Here is a 6,000-nt window from a genome sequence, read left to right as displayed (position 1 = left end):
TGAGAGTAGTGACATCCTTAGCTGCATAAAAAATTTAATGTCTCCGAAGCACCTAGAGCCCTTAAGATGCAACACACATTACCTACCATTATATTTTTACCCCTAAATATTAAAAGTTAATATAAAACTATTGTAATCAAAAGAGCGTTTTATGGGCATAAATAAATATTACTGGCAGAGAAGAGTCGAGAAACTTATACAGGTATATATAGGAATTTATTGTTTAATTAAGATGGAACTTCAAATCACTCAGTCAGGATAGTTTATCAATAAATGATACCACAACAACTGACCGTCTTACTGGAGGAAAATTAATTGCATCCAGTACCACACTCCACATACCAATATACTGTGTGAGGATTAAGGATTAAAATGTGATTAAAAACATTTTTAGAAGAAAATTAAGAAATCTGTCTCTAATCTAGAGTTCAAAGAGAATTTTTAAGGCAAGGCAGAAAACCCAGAAATTATTTTTTAAAAAAGACTTTCCTGGCTATCTAATTGTTAAACACTATTGTAAGCAACAGCTGTTTTTGTAGCAAAATAGCTATTAATTCATCAGATGCACAAAACATTTAATAATGCACATGAACAATTCGTAGTAAAGTGTGCTAGTAAATCAGGATTTAACAGACGTTTATTAACTCTACAAAGGCCACCCACTGAAACTCACAGCAAACCTGATTACTAGAGACTCTTTAGAATCATTCCTGAGTTAAGAACGCCTGGTATCAGCGCTGTTTCACAATTTAGTATGGGAAGCCCTGGACCGTAGAAGATTGGTAAATTAAAAAGAAATACATATTTGAAGAAAAAAAACGAAAGTACAGAAAAAGGCTGTTACATTGAAAATGCAAAGGAATCAATGATCGGTGTTTAGCATGTCCAACGTAACTAAAAGCAAATAAGGTGCAATTAAGGTTAAATATGGGATTGATCGATTGGGGGAGACAGACCATTTCATGGACTGGGAGGCATATTACAGAAGAATCATGGTAAGGGCTCTAGGCAAGTGAGGACAGGCAGGCAAAAAAGCTTTTGATGAGCACCAGGCAGCCAGAGTCCCCAGTCCCAGCCTCGCCCTTCGTACGTCTAAACCCCACGCTGGGCCTCGCTCTACGTCCCCGAACCCCGCCTCCGGGTAGAGGCCCCGCCCCAGGCCGTAGCCCAGCCCACAGGCCGGCCTCCATCCTCCACCTGAGCCGCGGGGCCTGTTGCCGCCCCCCAGCCCCGCGCCAAGCGACCCCAGGGCCCATCAGCGCCCACGCGGGCAGAACTACGAGTTCTCTGCCGGAAGTGGACGGACGTGATTGGCAGCCCGAGCCCTGGAGCCCCGCCCTTTACTGCCTGAGGCAGGAAGCGGAAGTTGCGTCACTAGTTCGCGTCGTCATTTTTGTCCCGGCCTCAGCGTCTGGTGGAGTTGTTATATCGGTCACTGTGCGGTGGCCACCTCTTCGGTGCGGCCCGTGAAGGGAGGGCCCTGGGCGCACGGAGGGCGTTAAAGGACAGGTGCGGCCCGGGACCCGAGGGGCTCCGTAGAGAGGCCGGGCCTCCGCTCGTCCGCCCGGCCGCTGGGCCCCGCGCTGAGCCGGGGCGGGAAGGGCGCCGTGCGGGGCGTTGGCGTCCCCTGCGCTTCCCTGGTCAGAGCCTCCGCGTCACCTTCGAGACTTTTCCCCAGAAGGAGAAGCAGCTCCGCTGTGCGAGTCCCGTTGCTCGGGCCCCGCGCCCTCCGGTTCTCAGGACCTGCGACCCCGCCGTGTGCCTGTGAGTCCGGGGGAAAGTGGTTCGGGGGCCTCTGCTGCTTTTCCTGGGCGACAGAATGTCACCGGAGAATTTGGCCTTTGCGCGTTATTTCTGAACATTACATAAAGGTGACGCCACTTCGCTTGTTAATAACATGTCTGAGAACTATGGAGAAACATATGGAACAAATTTTAATTTTAACTGCACACACTTGTTTTCAGAAAGAATATCCTGTCTACTGTTTTTCTGAGTAAAAATACAGAAATATGTTTTCAAAAGTACTGTTTCGGTTTCTGTTATATTGTGTGCAGACATTTTATGTGTCTTAATTTGACTTTTGCGTTGTAATTCTATTTTCTGTTCTTTTTATTTGTGCATACTGTACTGTAACATTTCTATGGGGAATGGCAGTTGTTGGAGATTCCACAAATGGTGACTGAAATCGTTTAATGAGCTAGGAACTGTGCCAGGGACAGAGAAGAAAGGCGCTCAAAGCATAGTACTGCCATCATGGGGCTTCCAGTCTCATTTAGGAATACAGATTTTCTTTCTTTTTTTCTTTCTTTTTGTTTTTGAGGAAGATTAGCCCTGAGGTAACGTCTGCTGCCAGTCCTCCTCTTTTTGCTGAGGAAGACTGGCCCTGAGCTAACATCCGTGCCCATCTTCCTCCACTTTATACGTGGGACGCCTGCCACAGCATGGCTTGCCACGTGGTGCTGTGTTCACACCCGGGATCTGAACTGGTGAACCCCGGGCCACCGAAGCGGAATGTGTGCAGTTAACTGCTGTGCCACCGGGCTGGCCCTGGAATACAGACTTTCAGTGAATGCTGGCAAGTTTGTGGTATGGACATCAGAAGGCTTAATATGAGGCGGCAATACATATTGGGAGGGATCAGTATTTAAGTTGTAAACCAACACCTGAGTAGGATTGACCTGGTCAGGTCCTTGAGCTGTTGTGAGATTTGTAGAGTGGGTGAGGAAATTTCAGGTCAAGGGAACTTGATGAGCAAAATCCAGCATAGTTGAGACCTTGGTGTATTTCTTAAACTGAGGAGAGAGGGTTCGCAGAAGTGGAACAGACAGAGTGGTGGGAGATAGAGTGGAGAGCAGAGACAGGGGAGTGAGATGCTCTGGACAATATTCTAAGGCCGTGGAATCTTCTGAGATGTTTTAGCAGGAGAGTGATTTGAATCCGTTACAGCTTAAATAGAACCCACTAACTCCTGCCTTGGGAATGAACTTCAGGAAAGATGAGCATAGGCGTGGAGTCAAGAAAATCTTATGATGAATGAATTTTAAAATGCTATTATGGAACCTAGATGTGGATGATTGTTATGGGAAAGAAAATGAATGAAGTGATTTGAGAGTTTTATAGAAGGTGAAATTGAAAGAATCCAGGCATTTCCTTCATTTATTATTTACTAAAGGATATACCTCCGCTTAATGAATATTTGAGTGCTTGGTTAGTACTTAGTGAAAAAATTTAACCCAGAAGTGTTCTTAGGAAACTTGTAAACTGTTCGTGGAGGCAAACATCTCTGCAAGAAAGTAAATGAATTATTACAAATTTATTAGGGCTCTTGAGCTAAAGTAGAGGACAGTATTATTTTCTTTATCTTTATATGGAAGTGGGTGAACGTAAGAAGTAGAGTTGATGAATATTTAAGTTGTAAAAAGATGAGGCATAGGAGTTAGCCATGTGGGAAGGGACGCTAGTAGGAGATGGGAAAGCGTTCTGTATTTGGTTGGTCTCATTTTTAGGGTGAGAAAGGGGAGAGCATCAAGGGTTACGCCCGGATTTGACAGTAGAGACCTTTTATTTGGTTGGGAAAAGTGCTGAGGGAGGAAACTAATCTTCACTATATACCTGATGGGAAAAATATGTGATATCTGTTCAAGTGGTATGAATCAAAAGAAAATAGAAGAAAGTGTGGATGTGTTTTAATTTTATGAGTAGTAGAATCATTCAAGGAGCTAATCAGAATCAGTAATTCACTTGTTATTATCAATGTTAGCATTATTTATGTTAATAAACATAGAGTGGTCTTGTAGTCCACCTGGAGGTTCTGTCTCCTGCCCAGATCAGGCCTTTGATTCCCTGACTGAACATCCAGAGTAACCCCTCCTGTTTGACTTTTTATAGACACACATCTAGGGGGCTAGAATCACTCCACAGGTAAAGGACTAGAAGACTCCGCTGATAATGCAGGGTGCCAGAATGCACTGAAGGCTCGATAGTATCTATGTTACCCACTCTGTTTGTCATATGGTGTCTCAATGAGTTAGCTGTGCCATAGTGAAACAGTTGATAAGGGTTCTGAAGATAAAATTTGTGTGGATGTGCTGATACTGTGATTCTGTGAATGTCTTTCCTATCGGCGAGGAGCTCGGCTCATTGCTCAGGTCCAAAGACCTGACTAAATCTGTCCCCGAATCTCCTCTTTACTCATTTGTCTCCAGGGATCACTGTTCTTCTCAATTGTGTATGGGTCTGTGTGAAATCAGGAGACAGAAATCACACTTTGATTTAAATAACAGAAGTTTCATATAAAGATGTAAGGTGGATTTTTAAGAGATGTCCTAGAGTTGATGGAGAGTCCCTAAGGAAAGCCAAACTTGGGGTGGGGGCTGGCCCCCCTAAGACTAGACTTCAGACCTTGATGGAGAAGGTATTGGATGGCAGCCCATTGGATGGTGAAGTTGTTTTCTAGGTTGCCAGGACCAGAGGTAGTCAGCAGTCACTGGGAAGACAGTAAGCAACCCTGTGGGTGCAGACAAGTCATGAATGGTGGGTAAAAGGATTGAGGGAGTCCAGTGCCACTATCAGTGCAAGACATAGTGCGCTAAGGATCCAGATAAGGAGGCCGTGGGAAACAACCGACTGGTGTGCAGAGAAGCCGAGGCTGGTGGATGAGTGCTCGGAAGAAGACAGTGTCCCTCTCACCCTTGTGTTCTTAAGCTAATTAAATATATTTCTGAAAACTAATACATATTGTGTTATGAACATTATTTAGCTATAATCCAGGTATACATGAAGAGTGGTGTGAAGGATCCCAGTTGCCTGTTGATCACCAATCCCTGGGTGCCTTCAGTGAGCCAGGCTCTTTGCCACTCTGTACTGGCAAACATTGGCATCCAAAACTGACATAGTGCTACCCATGAGATGCAGAAAAACTCTCCAAACCAAGCCAACCCTGATGTCAGACAACATTTTCAAAAAAGCAGTAGTACAGGTACAGAGGTCATTATGATAAAATGTTCTGTTTCTCCAAAAATAGAAAAATTTAAATATGTATCCACTCAATTATATTGTTTCAAATATATAAAGCTTTGCTTGACAGAATTAAAGAAATAGACAAGTCCCCAATTCTAGTGGGAGATTTTAATAAATTTTGCCCATATTGTTAAACAGTAGAGGAAAAATCAATTAGGATATACTTTGGAAATGCTATGTGAACTGCCTTATGTACATTTACAGAATAGTGTGTCTAGTAACTGATGGAACTCAGAAATTGCTCTTCTTGGAGCAAGGGGGAAGGAACACACTGGAAGGAGCAAGAAGCCTTTGTAGGGAGATAACTATGTTGTGTATCTTGTTTAGGCTGGGGATTACATGAGCATAGGAGATGGTCATAACTCATCCACTAAATGCTTAAGATGTGCGTATTTAATTGTACGTTAATTATATCTCAGTTACAAAATAGAAAGGAGAGTAAAACATTTTATTCAGGCACCACATGACTAAACACTTTGGTGGGCCTGTTTAGCCCAAAGATCCCCATTTGAGACCCCTGGTCGAAGGACAGTTATATGAATCTGCGCACACAGTTTTTGTGACCGTATGTGTTTCTGGGTTTTTGTCTTCTGAACCGCAGAATAAGGATTGTCGGGTTGTGAGGGTGATACGGTTCATAGATAATGAAGTGTGGAATTGTCAGTGGTGGTTGTCATTTGAATACCGTTTTGTAGATCAGCATTTGGCCTGTTGGTCTGTGTTTGATTGATTACAGGTTATTGGTTTTTTGGGTTTTTTTAAATTAAGGTGATATTGATTTGTAACATATAAATTTCAGGTGTACATCATTATGTTTTGCTTTTGTATAGACTACATCATGTTCACCACCAAAAATCTAGTTGCTTGGGTCAGGCCCCGTGGCCAAGTGGTTAAATTAGCATGCTCTCCTTCAGCGCCCAGAGTTTCACCAGTTCGGATCCTGAACACAGACATGGCACTGCTCATCAAGCCATGCTGAGG

General features: G+C 43.6%; 1 protein-coding gene across 13 annotated transcripts in view; it reads left to right on the top strand.

Annotated features, from left to right (window-relative positions):
- Positions 1 to 600: 600 nt before the first annotated feature.
- LOC100059788 (zinc finger protein 266) overlaps positions 601 to 6,000 on the top strand; it is a 42,241-nt gene continuing 36,841 nt past the window's right edge. For 5 of the 13 annotated variants that reach the window (XR_011441000.1, XR_011441001.1, XM_014741849.3 and 2 more), the window contains exon 1: positions 1,363 to 1,764. The gene's annotated coding sequence lies outside the window, so the exon portion shown is untranslated. Of the gene's footprint in view, positions 1,872 to 6,000 lie in introns of all 13 variants that reach the window. The other 8 variants (XM_070274135.1, XM_070274134.1, XM_070274133.1 and 5 more) reach the window with 5 other exon arrangements.

This window comes from Equus caballus, chromosome 7 (assembly GCF_041296265.1).
Source record: "Equus caballus isolate H_3958 breed thoroughbred chromosome 7, TB-T2T, whole genome shotgun sequence".
NCBI lineage: Eukaryota > Metazoa > Chordata > Mammalia > Perissodactyla > Equidae > Equus > Equus caballus.
This window is presented reverse-complemented; position numbering and strand designations above follow the sequence as displayed.